This window comes from Cnephaeus nilssonii (genome assembly GCF_951640355.1).
Source record: "Cnephaeus nilssonii genome assembly, chromosome: 7".
Lineage (NCBI taxonomy): Eukaryota > Metazoa > Chordata > Mammalia > Chiroptera > Vespertilionidae > Cnephaeus > Cnephaeus nilssonii.
Genome location: NC_137078.1, coordinates 60,728,516 through 60,747,362, shown reverse-complemented (window position 1 = coordinate 60,747,362; position 18,847 = coordinate 60,728,516). Strand labels below are relative to the sequence as shown.

Sequence of the window (18,847 nt, the reverse complement as noted above, 5' to 3'; positions counted from 1 at the left end):
ACTTCCAATGTTGGCATAGGCACAGGAAGCCCGAGCCTGGCCTCCATGGTGTGCTCCAGTGTGTGTGGGGGGGGGGGGGGAGGGGGAGGGGGATGGGGGAGGTCATGCATGGAATGCTCCTCTGAAAGCATCACGGGAGAGTGCCTTTCTGGATTTCTCCCTGGAAGCCGGTGTGATGTGGAGGCACTGGGATGCTAAGCCCTGCTACAAGGAGGGGGCTACGACCGAATGACCTGTGGCCAACACATCTGCATGTCTGTACACAGTGGGATGATGGGCCTTATGTGGTTGTCCTTGCAACTCGGATTGAACCGGAAGTGCGTTGTCTACAGCGATGTCTTATTTGTCAAATGTTAGTAAAATAAATTTTTCTTCATTCATTCATTCATTCATTCACTCACTCACTCAATTAGCAAACATCCATTATACCCTTAACTTTATGCCATGCATGTTAGCTAGATGAGGATGTAGAAAGGCATAATACAAAGAGTCTGTCCTCTGGAAGGACTCAAGTTGAAAACCAAGGAAGATTCAACATGAAGTGGTGAATATTTTCAAAAGCAGCATCCTAAGGATACTAGGGGAACGCAGCAGAAGGCAAGCTTCACTTTGGAAAATAGAAGACATGGGGCAAGTTTCACAATGATGTGATGTTTAGGCTGGGTCTTGTTATATGAATGTGCTTTTGCCAAGTAAAAAGATAAAATTTCCAGACAACTGGAACTTAACCTTTCCTATGCTGAACCTTTGTTCTTTGCCAATTGCTAAAAGAAGAAAAAAACTCTTATTTAAACAAACAAATAAACCAGAGAAACTGTACCAAAAGCATCGAGAGAAAATTCCCTGGTGCCAGACTACTCAGCTTTAAATTATAGTTCTACCACTTTCTAGCTCTGGAAATTCAGGCAAGTGAATTAGTCTCTCTGTGCCTTGATTTCCTAATCTTTAAAATGGGGCAGCAATAGTATACCTTGTGTATTATTGTAAGGAGCAAATGAGAGTTTAATACCTGTAAAGATCGGAGAACAGTGCCCGGCATATAAAAAGCATAGCAACTACTCACATATACAGCAGTATACAGATACACACTACATACACATTTTCACAGACACACATAGATTATTATAATTATTACACTTTTCCGCAGGCAAACGTTTATTGAGCATTGGTTATGCACCAGTTCCCATGTTAGCCACTAACAAGAGGTGGGAAACAGAGTCCCTGCCCTTGAGGAGCTCACAGTTGTAACTGCCTCCCAAGGTCCCTAACTGGGGACTGCTAATTCTGTCTTCAAGCCTGAACACTCCACTTAGTCACAAATGCCGCCACCATATCTGGCAGAACCCTCTCACTGAACATGTACAGAGTCACACACATTCTTCTCCTCCTTAAACCGTACCTTTCCTTTCTTCTCTGCCCACCTGGCCAGTTGTCCAAGCCCAGAACCTGGAAATGATCCCTGGATCTTCTCTCTCTCTCCCTCATCCCCAAATCCAATCAGCAGACCTTTCCCACTTTGTCTCTCAATGTGTTTTAGAGCCTACCTCCTCTTCTGCACCCTGACACTGACTCCTGAAGTTCAAGGCCTCAACCTTGCTCCTCCCTGTGACTGTCACCACCCCTGAGCCAGCTTCCAGTTTACGACATCAGGCATCCAGCTCCTCAAGGGAACTTTCCAAAATGCAATCTGAACATGGACTTCTCCCAGTCCCTCAAGTGAATCCTTCCTTACCGCCAGCAGTGTAGATAACATGACATTCACCGTCCCGCTGAATCAGGCATCATTACACCTCACAGTGCTGAACACCTCAAGCCTCATCTTGAACCACTCTCTGCCTCATAGTCTATCCTCCATCGAGACGGAGCCACTTTTGTCCCCACCAAACTCCTCTCCTTCCCCTACCACCTATATTCTACCTCTCTGGGAAGGCATCCCTGACCCCTCCTTCTGACTAGTGCCCCTGTCTTACAGTGCCTCTTCCTTCTGTGCACGACTCCTACACTGCACACTTCACGTGGCCTTGTAAATTATTAATGATTGTGTCACTGTAGACCACACAGCACAGTGAGCCTAGCACAGCTGCTGGGCACAGAGTAGGAACATCATCAATATCCGTTGAAAGAATACAGCATCAACTCTAGGACTTTTTTGCAAGATGTGGTATTATTTTGTGTGCCAGTAGGAAGAAAAAAAAATGCTGCCAATTAAATGGATACTAGATAATCTTGTATCTACTATATGACACATCCCAATTACAGAGATGTTCAAATGGAAAGAATGGATTTCTTAGAAACCAGAAACTATGGTGACTAACATTGCCTTCATGACTTTATCGGAATAATGCAGTGATGAAGGCATGGGCTCTGGAGTCAGATCAACATCCAATCTCCACTGTTTACTAGGTGTGCCTTGGCTTTGTCATTTATAAAATGGGGTTAGTAAGAGTCCTACTCTGCTTTGTCCTGCATCTTTCCTTCATTTTGGACTTTGAATGAAACCATTGCCTTTCTAAAATGGCCTATTAGGTAACTTGGTAGGGATATGCTTGTCTGCCCAGGATCACTTTCTTTGGTGAGCCAACCTTCACCCCATTCCAGTTATCCTGCCTAATCCACGTGTCTCTGATGGGACCCACGACATTTGTCCTAGCCCAAAGGAGGTGAGCAGGCGAGGGAGGGGGAAGGAAGGTGGTCGGTCACAGACAGCAGGCATGATCAATCAGAGCACACCATGCTAGTTGGCCACAGTGACCGGTTCAAGGGGGAAAAAATGACATTGGGTTTTCAGTGAGGGTTAAAGAATCTAATGAACAGAAAGCAGGTGAACAGTGGCTGGCAGATGGTATGCACAGCAGAGCTATTTATTATCATCATCATTATTACTGTGCTGAATGAGCTGTGGTGTAATAAAGTCCAAAGTAACTATCAAAATCTGTAAGGCATATGCCAATGTTCTAAATGCACCCATGGATGTTCTGTAACAACTGGAAACTTGCTAGAATGTAAGCTTTATGAGGACAGAGATCTTTACCTGATATGTTCACTGATCTACCCTAGGTACCGAGAATAGAGGTGGCACACAGTAGGTGTTCAAAAATATTTGTTGAAATGGCCAACAGATATATGTAAAAATGCTCAACTGCACTAGTTATTGGGGAAATGCAAATCAAATCCACAATGAGATACCACCTTACACCAGTTAAAATGGTTATTATTAGCAAGACAAGTAATAACAAGTGTTGGAGAGGTTGTGGAGAAAAAGGGACCCTCATTCACTGCTGGTAGGAATGTTAACTGGGATAGCCACTTTACATTCAGTATGGAGTTCCTGCAAAAAATTAAGAATAGAGTTCCATATGACCCAATGACCCCTCTTCTGGGTATCTACCCAAAAAACTTAAAAACATTTATTTGCAAAGATATATGTACCCCTATGTTCACTGCAGCATTATTTACAGTGGTCAAGACAGAAACAACTAAAGTGTCCTTTGGTAGATAATTGGATAAAGATGTGCTACATCTATTCAATGTAATACTACTCAGCCATAAGAAAAGATGAAATACTGTCATTTGGGACAACATCAATGAATCTTGAGAAAATCCTGCTAAGCGAAATAAGTCAGATGAAAAAAAGTCAAGAACCATCTGATTTCACTCATATGTGGGATATAAAACTGAAACTCATAGACACAGACAACAGTGTGGTTGCTACCTGAGGAAAAAGGGGGTTGGAGGGAAGTAGTAAAGGGGGTCAAATATATGGCGATGGAGGAAGATCTGACTTTGAGTGGTAAATACACAAGGCAATATACAGATGATGTATTATAGAACTGTACACTTGAAACCTATACAATTGTATCAACCAATTTCCCCCCCAACAAATTAAAAAATACTTCTTGAATGAATGAACTCGTTTTTCTGTTAACTTCTTCACAGAAGTCTATATCTAAGATGTCATTTGTGCCCGTTTCAGCGCATGTATCTCCACTGAGCCAAACTGGCTAGGGCTCAGTGCGTCTATCTCTAATAGTCCTCCATGTCTCTCTCTCTTTCTTTTTATCTCTTTCTTCCTTTCTCTCTCTTTGCTTCTAGTCTTCTATTGGCTGAGAAATAAAAATGCTCTACATATTAGAATTGTTTTTCGGCCTAAGTAGTAGCACCCCAGCCCTGTTTCTTTCTACCTGTCAATCCTCAGCCCTGTCCATCTCTCCTGGGGCACAACCTCTTCCCACAGGGAGCCCAGGTGTTCCTCCCTGAGCTTACCACCATGCCTGACTGGGCAAAGCCTTGCAAGTTCAGAGAGCACTGTCCCGCCCGTCTCCTCTGTGTCCTGGTCCTCGTGTCTTGGCATTGACCGCTCAGAGACATTCCAAAGTAGGTTTGGGCATTTTGGTCCCATTTCACGTTGGCCTCTCTCCTGGCTTGTTTCCATTCCCACCATTCATTTCTGGTTGGTTGCAAACTTCAAACTGAGATGGTTGAGAACATTGCAGTCTAGGGACCTCAAAGATAAGGTTCCTCTCCCTCGTCACAAAGGAAAGCACTATTTGGAGGGGGAAAGGATTCCTCCTTCCTGTGCAGGCCCCATGCCAGATCTGACACCGTCGCTAGGAAGTAACACCTGGGCTTATCCTCACTGTCTGAGACCATGTGGTAATGGGACTGGCTCACACAGAGTGTGAGCCCAGTGAGACCCCAAGAACAGGGTCCGGGGCCAAAATCCCAATAAAACTTCAATCTAAAGGAGTTGGCCAGAGTGTTAACAGGGTACAAGGCACTGGAAGAGAAGACCAAGACACTAGTTGCCCTCTCACAAGGGCTGTGTGTGTGGCTTCGTGGTTTCTCTCACAATTCAGGGAGGTGACACTTTTGCCCCACATTTGGAAGGCACTGTAGTGTAGAGGTCCCCTCTCTCATCGCTCCTAAGAGGGAGCAGCGTGGGCATGCACACAGGCTTCCAGATGGCCAGGGATGAGTGTGATTTTATTTTTAAACCTGGCTTCCTATGAGTCACCTTAGGTCAGAGTCACTGTTTGGTCAGATGCTGTGTTTAAGCCCCTTGTGCTAGTGCAGCTTCTGCCCTGTGTTAACCTTTTGCACTCGGATGTCGAGTGTGACTCGACATGGTTAGCATCAGTAGCAGTTCTTTTTATACTCTTTGAATGTATCAATAATTTGAAATATAAAAAAATCCAAATAAATAAGTTTGTATAAAAAGAAACTCCAGTTTTTTATTCTACTGCCGCGCTTTGTAAAATCTGGGGTATTTAAAAAATTAAATCCCGAGTAGAATAAAGGAATCGAGAAAAAAGCAAGCGAGTGCAAAGGGTTAATAGCACTGTGTAAGCACGAGTGACCCTTTCAAGTTGGCCCCTAACACGGCTCTGATTGTCCCTGAGGAGGCACAACTTTGCACATGTGTGCATCCTTCACGACTTCAGAATTGTGATCCCTGGAGGCCTGTTAGCTATCTCCCTCTCTCTGGTTTCTCTCTGCTCTGCCATTTTTCTTGCAAAATGGAGTTACCAGCCTTCTCTGAATTGCTCTGCACCAAGCTCTCCATTATTTTCAGCAATGACTTGAGCTATGGAGTTCTCCACACTCCAAATGGCATCAGTCCCTCAGGCAGAGCTACAGAGCTCTTCAGTCTTCATGGCCTGCCTTGGCCCAGGGCAGAATCTCTGTGCCGCTGCACCAGAGGTGGGGGGCGGGGGTGGGCAGAGATCTGCTTTTACCAGAGTGGCAGCCCCGCTCTATGAGTGAGCACTGGGGGAACAGGCTGGGGGAGGTGGCATTCCTTATCTTAGCTTGCCTCTTCTGGCATGGAACCTCCACCCTACAAGCAAGTTAGATGGGACAAGGGGGCTCTAGTGTTCTCAGCCTCTGCACCTGATGGAGCATCCTTCCTAAGATAGACCTGAGTGAGGAAGGAAAGCTCCATCCATTGGGCCATGCCTGTGTAGCATAGAGCTTCTGCAACATGGGGATGGGGAAAAGAAATGGCAGCCTGCTCCTCCCCAGGTGACGCCATAGCTCAGAACTGAGGACTGGAAGGAGAAGGAGCCCCTGTCTGCTTGGCCGCGCATGTCTGGAGTAGAGCTTCTATGTGAAGCTGTGAAGATGGGTAATAGAGCAGGTTCTGGCACAAATGGCACAGAATCTCACTGTTCCTAGCAAGGTGTGGTAGATTTTCTTGAATGAATCTCTCTCCATTTGCTCTATGCCCTTAAGACAATTGTCAAAAACTTTGAATGATTGTCTTTTATAACTTTCACCAGTTACTTTGTTTTTTTGGGAGAGGGTCCACCCAGGTTCTTACTGCATTCTGAAAGTTTTGAATCTACACATACTATTATTTGATTAAAATTAGGCTCTACTCTAATTTGCAGAGTATGAACTATGCGGCAGGCAATGATTTGTTGCTGGTTGGCCTGTGTTGTTAACTTCCTGTTTCAGGTTTACATGTATCTAGCACTCCTCTAGAGCAGGATCGAGTGAGCCTCAAAGGGCGAGGCCATGTCTGTTTGGTCTTTGTGAATCTCTTCAGCACTTGGCACAAGTTGGGATGTATAGTTGATTAATTCCTTCCTTCCTGATGTCCTTATTTAGCTAACATCAAATTTTCAAAAATATGTATTTTTCTGTAGTGCTCATTTCCTCTTGTCTTATTTAACAAATCACTCTGGATTTTCTATTATTTACCTCTGATATAAAAGTTATTTTGCTACTCTTTTTGAATGTCTCATGTGCATTAGGCCTGTCTGTATGTAATTTCATTAATGGTAGCATTAACCCTGTGGTCGAAGTATGCTTATCCTATTTAACAGACAAGAAACCTGAACCCTAGCTGGTTTGGCTCAGTAGGTATGCGAACTGCCCAGGTTCAAGTCTGGTCAAGGGCACATACCTTGGTTGCAGGTTCCCCAGCCCTGGTCTGTGTGCATGCAGGAGACAACCAATCGATGTCTCTCTCTCACATCAGTGTTTCTCTCTGTCTCTCCCTCTTCCTTCCACTCTCTCTAAAAACCAATGAAAAAGTATCCTTGGGTGAGGATTAACAACAACAACAACAACAAAACAAAAAAACACACACACACACACACACACACAAAAACACACAAGAAACCTGAGACTCAGACAGGTTCATGAATTTGCCTAAAGTTATAGCAAGTCAGTGGCAGAGCTGTGCCTCCTGACTCCAAAGCCAAGTCTCTTTCCCGGATGTTAACCTATCTTGACTCTACTTCTTGAGCCATGTACAGCATAGCATACTTTGGAAGCCTGCTGGTTTCCCTAAGCAAATACGTGATCTGGCCTCTTGGTGCTTGGTGCACTTTGGCACACACAGTGACTTATGAAGAACCACAGGGTGAACAGGGCGTCCCTGTTGCAAAGCCCCCCAATGACCCCAATTAAGGGCTGATTTACAAAGATGTAGCCCACAAAATGGCAACTATAACTCAACCACAACCAATCTGGCTCTTGTTAGCTGCGTTGTAATGAGAACTTGTATGAATATCATTATAAAACACTTATTTAGAACAAGAATTGTGCTGAACTCAGAATTTTCTCTTACATGAAAACAAACAAGCAGGAACGGTGAAGCATATCTATACCTCCACTTTAAAAAAATAGATTTGAAATGAACTCTTCAAAAAGCCTGCATCCTCCAGAATAGTCAGTCCTTCAGTGGAATTGGAGTGGTTCAGTTGGATTGCATTAGTTGTTTCCTTCAAACTAATCTAAGCTCACACCTTCCCCACCAAAATGCAAAATCAGTAAAACAAGGGGGGCCTGGCTTGTTTGCTCAGTGGTTAGAGTGCCAACCCTCATACTGAAGGACCATGGGTTCGATTCCTGGTCCCAGACATCCTCGTTGGAGTGCCTCCAGGAGGCAAGCAATAGATGTGTCTCTCTCACATTGATGATGTTTCTCTCTTTCTCCCTCCCTCTTTCCACTCTCATAAATAAATAAATAAATAAATACGGTAAATAAATAAATAAAACAAAGAGGGTAAAACTGAAAAGAATTTGAGTGGAAACCTCTAAGGGAAATGTGGGGGATTTTTTCTCTTCCATGGCAAAAAAAAAAAAAAGGTTACCATTTCGTCAATTGTATTAGACTGAAACGTATTAGGTGTTACATAGCTTTTCCTCTAAGTTCTATAAAACACCTGGAGGAGACCACCTATCAGGAAGTCTTTAAGTATTAGTTGATTATTGCAGCCCAAATCTTCCCTTCGTTGTCATGGCTGATAAAACCCGGGCTAAGTCACTTTAAGAGTTTGCCCATAAATCTGCTCCATTATCTGCCCTCACCTGCCATGTGGCTTACTCAGACCCCTTTTTTTTTTTCTTATTGTATCTCTCTGGGAGTTCCAAGTCGGGGTTGGAACGTCTCACACATAATTTGAGCTGCGTTCTAATCATCTCTCCCTTCCCTGTCTTCTGGCGGTTGTTTCTGTTGTCTAGAGTGTGCTGTTTTTCTGCTCAACCACATTGATGACCTCTGGGTAGGATTGGGCATAGGAGAGGGAATCAATGATGTCAGTCCTTTCTTTTGCCACCCAGTCCCGGGGACCAATGAAGTGCGGGTTTAAGGGAGTGGGGGGGGGGGGCGTCAGTTAGCATCTGGGGCCTGAAAAGGTAGAAGAGATGTCTGGTCCTCAGGGCAGCTTCCTCTCAGGAGAGCAGGGAAGAGTTCAGCTGACTGTGCCATTTAATCTTCCCCAAATTACCAGTCAGTTAAGGTTTCCAACTGTGTGGGGAGGTATTGTAAGCAGTCAGACACCTGAATAGAGCAGGACGATGGCCCAGGTACAGAAGGTCATCAGGATGGAAAGCCCCAGGTGCCTAGCAATGGACAGTCAATTGTGGCACCTCACCCCACTGTGACTTTCCCTCCCCTAGCATATCCCTGGTCATGAGGTTTGAACCCCCTGACCCTTCCTCCCTAGAGATACAATTTAGGTCTCACTTGTATTTCAGCTCCAGGCCCAGAGAAGCAACAAAACCAGCCAGGCTGATGCCAGGACCAGATGCATTGAGTAATGACCCCCTGCCCTGAAGCTGCCAATCAATCAGTGAGACCACAACCCTGAAAGGACACACCTGGAAAACTGCTGAATATTCTATTGAGATCTCCTGAGATCTCCCCTAAAACCTCCACCCTTACAACCCTTAGGACAGGACGGGGACCCAGTGCACTCTCCCTCCTGGGAGCACATCCCTCCCTTTCCCTTTTCCTCCCCTCCCCCACCTTCCCCCTTCCTCTTAGGCATGTTACCATTAGCTTCTGGATTCTAAGTTCCAAGGTCCCTTCCTTTACCTCCATAACGTGTTTCCTAAGCCTATTTCATCTAGAAATTACTCCTACCTCTGTGATTTGCCAAATAAATGTTCTCTTACAGTTTGGGTCTTGCTCTGAATTCTTTCCTAGCCAGAACCCGAGTACCGAGGTTGCTGAACCCAGGTTTGGTCTGACCCCACCGGCCAGACACCTGGCTCCCGCCGCCTACAACGTATTGCCTGAATAAAGGGGCAGAAAGAGGCCGTGTTCCTCTCACTGAGCTCATTCGACAAGGGAGGAAACCTCAGGAGCAGTAGAGAGGTGATCGCCCTCTAATAACCTGCAGTGCTCTGCCCACAGCCCCCAGCATGGTCCTGTGACCTGCCCGTCCTCTGAGGCCACCGGCTTCCTAGGTCTACATCGCTGGTGTTCACGCTCTCTGCCCTCTCGCCCTCTCCCTTCCCCTTTCCATATTCTGTCTATTTCACAAGGAAGAGGACCACCATCAAATTAGGGAGCTGGAGGACCAGAGTTATAATTTTAGCTATTTCTTTTTCAGTTCCTCACCACTTTACCGAGTGCTCTAAACTCAGTAGAGCTCAAACATGAAAACTATGATTTCCTGCAGGGACTGCCCCTAGAACAGCGCTGTTGAATCTCACTTTCCCTTCACTAATTGGCAATTGAGGTGAAACTTTATGCTCATGTTTAGATATTAAAAATGCAACGTAATACAACTGATGCAGCTTAACGCTTCCAACTCATATCCAACTTCATTATCCTCCTCCTAGCTCAGGAGGCGAGTTGTCCACTGTGGAGGGAGGGTGCTTCTCTCTTTCACTTTTCTTTCTCCTCCCCTTTGCTCCCCCAGTGTTTTGGGAACTTAAAGAAGGGTGGGGGAGGGGGAAGCAAGATGCCTTTATGCAAGTGGTGCTGCTTGTTCTTTTCTTCCTTGTCAGTCAGTGCCCTTGTTCCCGGAAGTCTAAACGCGGAGTCTCCAGGCCCAGGTAAGCAACAAAACTAGCCCCAGCTGATGTCCAGGGCTCACGGTGCGTCCTCAGTGGACCCTGCAGGGGCCTCACCCTACACAGCGCCTGCTGTGGGGGATGCCCTTTGGCAGGATTGCTTATAATCCCCACCCCACCCTGAGCTCCCATTCCCATTGGTAAATGCCATGGATTTTTCTGGATGAAATGAATACTTGGAGAATAGACGTATATGCTCACCTTAACCAAGCATGGCAGAAGTTTGTTCCATTCTCACGTATCAGAACTGAACTGGGTGAGCTCTCTGGTCTGGTGGGAAGCTCTGCTGCACGGGATCATTTGGGCATCTGGGTTTCCTCGTTCCTCTCTGCGTTTCAGCCGCCAGGAAGGGGGAAGAGGAAGTCAGCGGAAGCGGCTACTTTCTTTACTGATAACTTGGAAGTATCCATACATCACTTCCACTCCATCCTATTGGCCTGAACTTAGTCACATGACCATACCCAGCTGAAAGGAAGTCTGGGAAAACATAATCTTTGGCCATATGACCACCTGAAACCCTGAGGGGCTTATATTACTGAAAGGAAAACAGAGACCGGATATTGGGGCAGATTTTGCCGTCTCTGCCTTCGGCATTTTTGTGTACATCCTCACGTTGTGTTTCAAACCATTTTGCCCTTGAGCCCTGTGCCAAGTGTGGACCACAGTGCCAGACTTCTTCCTCATTTCCTCTAGATGCCCATGACCCTCCCTGCAATGTCTTCCTGCTCCCATGTCACCATCCATCAGACACATCTATAGACACTGGAACCCCCATTATGAACAAGTTTCCCTGTTCTCTCTTGCTGTGACACGTGCAGTTCAAATCACTGCGATGAGGGACACAGGTGTAACCTTAGGATGCTCTGGGGACACACAGCAGAGACACCACCCCTAGCCCACATGGAGAGAGCAGGGTTGGAGAAGGCTGCCTGGATGACACTGTCACCTGGGAGCGGTCTGAGACAGTAGGAGCTGGTCCATGGAAAGACTTTATAAGCCGCAAGAACCAGATGAGAAGAGGGAGATGGCGCATTTGCAGAATAGCAAGTGGGACACTATTGCTTGAGAGTCAAGTTTGGGTAGGAATGAGGGATGCTTTTAGCAGATGAGGCTTACAGAAGCAAATGACGAAGGCCCTTGTAGACTTAAACTTTATTCTGAGAGAAAAAAGGGATTTAACAGAGAACTTTAAGCAGGGGAGGGACCCATTTGCAAAAGGCAATTCTGACAGCTGGGTGAAGGATGCAGTGAGGGGAGCAAGAGTGGGTCCTGCTAGGACAGCTGGGAAGCAATCGGAGAAACCCAAGGGGAAAATGAAGGGCCTGAAGTAGAGTAATGATAGGTCTGCCTCCAAAGCTCACATCCTTCCCATATAATAATGGTTTTCTTCTCTGCTTGTTTGTACACTGTCTCTTTACAAAAAGGATTTGGTGGCTTTCACAAATTCACTAAGTACTGTCATGAATACGAATCCCAGTCTGCAAATTCAGGTAAAACAAGAACTATTATGTTTCTTTGTTTTCTATATATCAAACTTAATTTTAATCCAAGCCTGCTCCTACTGGGTAGGTGGACACTCTTCTCACCTGGACTCTTGCCACTTGTGAGTTCTACTTCCCTCTGCTCTCTAAACCCATAGACCCAAAGAGACTTGGGGACTTCTTTGACATTCTTGGGGAACTCCTCCTCTTTCCCCGTTTCCCTCAGAAGCCCTTCCTCTCCTTGCAGACACAGCTCATCCTCCTTAAAGACTTCAGATGTTTCTAAGCAAATCCAGAAATGGAAGTCAACCACAGTTTTACCAGTCCTGAAGCAAGAAGGCACAGAACCTGCAAGCTACTTTCATGGAAGAAAGAAGAGAAGAAAACTCATGAATTAACATGTCAGAAATGGCCTTATCGTAATACCATATGATTATTTCAAATATAAATAGTTTGAAGTGAAGAAAAAAATAAAACTAGTTTGAGTTTATGCTTTGAAAACTGTAAATCCTCCCCAAAGTTAGAACTACAACTTCAGTTCTGAACTATGTAGTGGCCAAAGCAAAAATGAACACACTAATATTACAACTGTTTATGGCAGCGACTAAAGAACACCCACCTGGCCCTAACCGGTTGGGCTCAGTGGATAGAGCATAGGCCTGTGGACTGAAAGGTCCCAGGTTCAATTCAGGTCAAAGGCATATACCTTAGTTGCAGGCACATCCCCAGTAGGAGGTGTGCAGAAAGCAGCTGATCAATGTTTCTCTCTCATCGATGTTTCTAATTCTCTATTCCTCTCTGTAAAAAAATCAATAAAATATATATGTTTTTAAAAAAGAACACCCGCCTGTTTTTCAGGAGCAGCATGGTTTTGACTGCAGCTGGGATGAGAGGACGTTTCTCTACTGGATCCCTGTAAAGGGGACAGTACATGATGCAGGCCACCCCAGGTTCAACACCATCCCTACAATGATGAGTTCTGTCAGATTGTTTCCTATAGCAATACTAGAGGCCCAATGCACGAAGATTCGTGCAAGAATAGGCCTTCCTTCCCCTGGCTGCCAGCACCACCTTCGCTCCAGCTGGAGCCGCCTTCCCTCCTTTGCTCTGGCCAGAGCCGCCTTCCACCTCTCTCCTTGTCACGTCAATTTGCATATTCCCTCCTTATTGGCTGTGGGCACCCCCATCTTTTGTTGCGGAGTTACGGTCAATTTGCATATTCCCTCTTTATTAGATAGGATAGGCACCAGAGATTTAGAAAAAATATCACCTTTTTAACTCAGCAACAGTTCCTGCCCTCAGTGTGTGCTAGTCTAGTCAGAAAAGTGGATAGACAATTGCCACATCATTAAATGACATTGGTGGGGGTGTTGTACCAAGTGCAAAGAGAGCACATGTCAAGTTCCTAAAAGAAGAAAAGATAGCGGGGGCCCAGCACTCAAAGATCATGGAGGCTGGCATAAGAATGGAGAATGTTCAGGCCATAGTAAGTGGGAAAAGCACAATTTCATATTCAAAGCGAACATACAAAATACTGAAAGGAAGCACACTAAATGATTATTAGTTGTTATTGCTAGGTGATCATTTTGTAGGTGATTTTATATTTTTGCCTTCATCTTATCTACATTTTCAAATTTTTATGAGGAGAAAGTTATTAATACATAGAGACTAGTTTGGGCTGTAATAGAAAACCCAAATAAAAGTAGCTATTAGTTTTTGTCATGCATGAAGTAATCCAGTATGATATAATATGAGGTCTGGGGTTTGCTGCAAAGCAATGTGGGGAGAAAAGTGGACAGGGGCATCATGAATGAGTCAAGACTGATCAGATGTTGCTAACTGTTTAAACTGGATGATTGATGGGTGCAGAGGGATTTATTGCACTATTCTCTACTTTAGTGTACACTTTTAAATTTCTGTAATAAGTATCTGAAAATAGAAACAATAAGGCAAGTGACCTTGGCACATCTCTGCTTCAGTTTGCTCAATTGTAAAATGAAAATGATAAAAACTTCCACTTCACCAGATAGTCATGAGGACTAAATGAGTTAACACATATAAAATGCTCATAACAGTACCTGCCACATCTATATATATAAAAGCCTAATATGCTAAGTGTCTGACAGTTTGACCGTTTGACCAGTCACTATGACATAAACTGACCACAAGGGGGCACATGCTCTGATCAGTAGGTTAGCTTGCTGCTGGGGTCTGGCTGATCAGGACTGGGTGAGAAGGGCTGGACGCATCCCGGAGCCCTCCTTCAGTCCCTCTCCAGCCCCAATGGTGCACCGGTGGGGTCCCTCAGCCTGGCCTGCACCCTCTTGCAATCTGGGACCTCTTGGGGGATGTCTGCAGGCCAGGCCGATGGAACCCCCACCAGTGCACAAATCTGGGCACCCGGTCTCTAGTAAGTTATAATTATAGTTGTTATGATGATGGTTTAAGCCAGGGGCACAATGACCTCTTCAAAAGTCCAGGTTTCTTCCATATTTCCCCTCTGCCACCTCATGCGTGCCCTCTGCTCTCATGGATATATGATCTTGATGCTGTTCTAGGCATCTCCTCTTTCTGTAGCCCTGTCTAGAAGTAGAAAAGAGGTGAATCTCTGTGCTTTTTTTGTGTCCTCTTTTGAGGCTCAGAAATTTTTCAATTAAATCCCCTACCTGGCAGGCTTCCCTTTCCTTCTCATTGGCCAAGATTGCATCACATACCTGTGTTTAAACCAGTCCCTTGCCAAGGAGATGGATTTACCAGGTTGGGTGTAGACTAATCAAATCCTACACTCTGGAGCTTTGAGAGGGCCCCAGAAGTATATAGTATGCAAATATCAAAAGGAAGAAAATAATGGATCTGTTAGGAAGAAAGAAATGAGAAAGTGGCTAGTGGGTAGTCAACTAATAGTGACTGCTAATGGCCTGCTCATTCTGTGTGACCGATGCAGGAAATAATGTAGAGAACAGGAAAAGAGATGGCAGTGATGACAGGACAGGTGACTTGGATACCAGGCAGAAGACATTGCATTCTCTCTTATTAATACCTGGTATTAAAATATTTTGAAAAAATGTAAGTTGAACTTCTCTTAGATTAAGTCCATTAATATTGTAAATGTTCTCAACTATTAGTTATAGAATCAATAAAACACTATATATTACCATAAAAAAAAAAGTTAAACTATAGGCAGGGGGGAGGCATAAAGACCGAGGCATTGAAGCTAAGGAAGGAGAAACCAAGATGGCGGCATAGGTAAATACCTGAACTTGCTGCCTCACACAACAACTTCAAAACTACAACTAAAATACAAAACAGACATCATCCAGAACCACAGGAAGGCTGGCTAAGTGGAAATTCTACAAGTAGAAGGGAAGAGAAAAGCACACTGAGACTCAGAGGAGCTGCAGAAGTAAAGTGCAGAGGTACGGAGATGCGCGAGCGGAGAGGGCTGGCAACTCAGTACACGGCTGGCTTTTTCAATCCTCAGGGAGACAGAAGCTCCCGACTGCTCTGAACTCCAGTTCTGGGCGAGACTCTGGGGACCCAGACTCATACAGGGAGAAACTGGACTGTCTGGCAGTGGGCGGAACTCGAGGGCGGCTTTCTCTCAGAGGTACTTGCAGCAATTACCAAGGGACATTGAGACCTGGGGGCCTCTTAGGGCAGGGCTGACGGGAAGCCATTGCTGTTTGCTCTATCCTGAGACTCCGCCCCATCCAAGCTGTGCGCAGAGGCTTTTGCATATGAATGGACTGATCCTTTGAAATCTAAACTTACCTAACAAACTGCAGCTGAGTCAGAGAGACCCAGAACATCCAAAAGAAGGCCCAAGGCCCCACAGCAGCTTGCATTGCTTCACAGCTGGGCCTCATCCGGGCACCTCCAAAACCCAAACAAAGAAGAGGAATCTGCAGATCTCTCTGTAGCTCCTGCTGGTGACCTCAGGTAGAGGCTAAATTAGCACCTCCTTGGAGATCCAAGAGCCAGTGTACCCAGGGGTCAGAGTAGGACCATCCAGATTACAACTCCCCAGATCCATAAGGGACACACTCAGGGGACAGACTCAGTGAGCACCAAAGCCCCACTGAAGCAAATCTTGCCTCATAAGGGTGTCTCCAGCACAGAAGTTCTCCCAGCATAGACACAGCTGATCCTCACAGCCAATTGACCTGGAGGTCAATTCCTCCCAGTGATACCAACAACAATCAAGGCTTAACTACAACAAGACTGTGCACATAGCCCACAAAGGGGTGCACCAAGAGTGTCCACCTCAGGTAACTGGGGAGGCTGAGCCACTGGGTGCGAGTGTCCCTCCCACGTCCCGCGGCTTCCAACAACTGGGCCCTATAGGACACCTAGCACACAAAGTCACTCTATCAACTCAGGGAAGCAGCCAAAATGTGGAGACAAAGAAACAGATCACAAATGAAAGAACTGGAGGAAAGCAAACTACTGGACATAGAGTTCAAAACCATGATTATAAGGTTTTTCAAGAATTTTCTAGAAAAGGCCAATAAATTTAGTGAGACCCTCGAGGATATGAAAAAAGACCAACTAGAAATTAAGCATACACTGACTAAAATAAAAAATAATATACAGAGATCCAACAGCAGACCAGAGGATCGCAAGAATCAAGTCAAAGATTTGAAATACAAAGAAGTAAAAAACACCCAACCGGAAAAGAAAAAAGAACCCAAAAATATGAAGATAGTGTAAGGAGCCTCTGGGACAACTTCAAGCGTACCAACATCAGAATTATGGGGGTGCCATAAGAAGAGAGAGAGCAAGATATTGAAAACCTATTTGAAGAAATAATGACAGAAGACTTCCCCCGCCTGGTGAAATAAATAGACTTACAAGTCCAGGAAGTGCAGAGAACCCCAAACAAAAGGAATCAAAAGAGCAAAAGACAAGAGAGAGAATATTAGAGCAAAAGACAAAGAGAGAATATTAAAAGCAGCAAGAGAAAAATGGTTAGTTACCTACAAGGGAGCACCCATACGATTGTCAGCTGATTTCGCAACAGAAACTATGCAGGCCAGACAGGAGTGGCAAGAAATATTCAAAGTGATGAATAGCAAGAAACTACAACCAAGATTACTCTACCCAGCAAAGCTATCATTCAGAATTGAAGGGCAGATAAAGAGCTTCACAGATAAGAAAAAGCTAAAGGAGTTCATCACCACCAAACCAGAATTATATGAAATTCTGAAAGGTATTCTTTAAGAAGAGGAAGAAGAAGAAAAAGGTAAAGATAAAAATTATGAACAACAAATACATATCTATCAACAAGTGAATCTAAAAATCAAGTGAATAAAAAATCTGATGAACAGAATAAACTGGTGAATATAATAGAATCAGGAGCATAGAAAGGGAGTGGACTGACAATTCTTGGGGGGAAAGGGGTGTGGAGGGTGCGGGAAGAGACTGGACAAAAATCGTACACCTATGGATGAGGACAGTTGGCGGGGGTAAGGGCAGAGGGTGGGGTGGGAACCAGGTAGAGGGGAGCTATGGGGAGAAAAAAAGAAGAACAATTGTAATAATCAGAATAATAAAGATTTATTTTTAAAAAACAAAAAGAAGCTAAGGAAAACATCATAAGGAAAAATATTACTAATTTCATTTTAATTTTGAATTTTCCTGGAGATGGTATGTAATCATATGTAAAGTGTATGCACATCATATGCAAATGTACTTTGCTCCCACAAATATTTTGCAGAACCGGATATGGTCTTTACTAAAAAGTATCTTGGGAAACAGCTGAGGCAGCTGGGAAGAGGGCGGTGGCCCGCCACAGTGGCCTGAACCGCGGGCACTGCACATGGAGCAGCTACTGGAGAAGGACATTATCAAGTTTCTGCAGGACCATGGTTCAGATGCGCTTCTTGCAGAACATAAGTTATTAGAAAACATTAAATGTGATCAAGACAGCTAACAGGGACCATTTGGTTACAGCCTATGACCATCTTTTTAAAAGTGTCTCAAGGGTACTGAAAGTGTAAGTAAAGCATCTGAGCAGGTGAAAAATGTGAAGCTTAATAAAGATAAACCCAAGACTGTGAATGAGGGTCCACCAAATTATACAAAATCTGTTCTTAAAAAAGGAAATAGCCCAGCCAGCGTGGCTCAGTGATTGAGTATTGACCTGTGAACCAGGAGGTCATGGTTCGATTCCCAGTCAGGGCACATGCCTGGGCTATTGGCTCGATCCCCAGTGTGGGGCGTGCAGGAGGCAGCAATCAATGATTCTCTCTCATCACTGATGTTTCTCTCTCTCTCTCTCTCTCTCTCTCTCTCTCTCTCTCCCTTCCTCTCTGAAATCAATAAAAATATATTTTAAAAAAGGAAGGGATAAAACTCACTTTCCCAAGAAGGGAGGTGTCGTTCACCGCTGGTTTAAAGGAACATTGTGGGATGGAACTGGTTTTGATGCCAATATTCAAACAAGTTCAAAGAAGAAAAATGCCAAGCCTGTAAGCTTTATGGGTGGAATAGGCAGGTGATCAGAGGATGGGAAGAGGCACTCTTGACTTTGAGTAAAGGAGAAAAGATTCCACTTGAGATTGAACCAGAGAGGGCTTAATGGAAAGACAGGGCAACCTGATACCAAAGTTCCACCATATGCAAAACTCATTTTTGAAGAGGAATTAGTGGATATTGATTGAAATAGCAATGCTTCAGATTCAAAGACATCAGCAATGGCCTTGAAGAAACTTATGTAACTAATTACAGCTGGTTACTATTGTAAGGGAAGAGTCAACTGGAAAATTCAAGGAGTTATGTTAGAACTTTTTTACTCTCTCCCCAAACTTTTTTTTTAATCCCCACCCTAGGAGTGAGGATATTTTTTTCCATTGATTTTTAGAGGGAGTGGAAGGGAGGGGTGAGAGAGACACATCGACTGGTTGCCTCCCACTCGAGTCCAGGCCAGGGCCGGGAATTGAACCTGCAAACGAGGTATGTTCCCTTGACCAGGAATCAAACCTGCAACCCTTCGTTACATGGGCCTATGCTCCGACCACTGAGCCAAACTGACCAGCGTTCTCCCCAAATTT

At 44.7% G+C, this 18,847-nt stretch overlaps 1 pseudogene across 1 annotated transcript; it reads left to right on the top strand.

Annotated features, from left to right (window-relative positions):
• Nucleotides 1-228: 228 nt before the first annotated feature.
• Nucleotides 229-18,457, top strand: LOC307103482 (peptidyl-prolyl cis-trans isomerase FKBP3-like; annotated as a pseudogene). The gene is made up of 6 exons: nt 229-352; nt 6,457-6,567; nt 10,249-10,296; nt 11,739-11,804; nt 17,558-17,921; nt 18,142-18,457. The product of its transcript is annotated as a peptidyl-prolyl cis-trans isomerase FKBP3-like (transcript).
• The last annotated feature ends 390 nt before the right edge of the window (nt 18,458-18,847 follow it).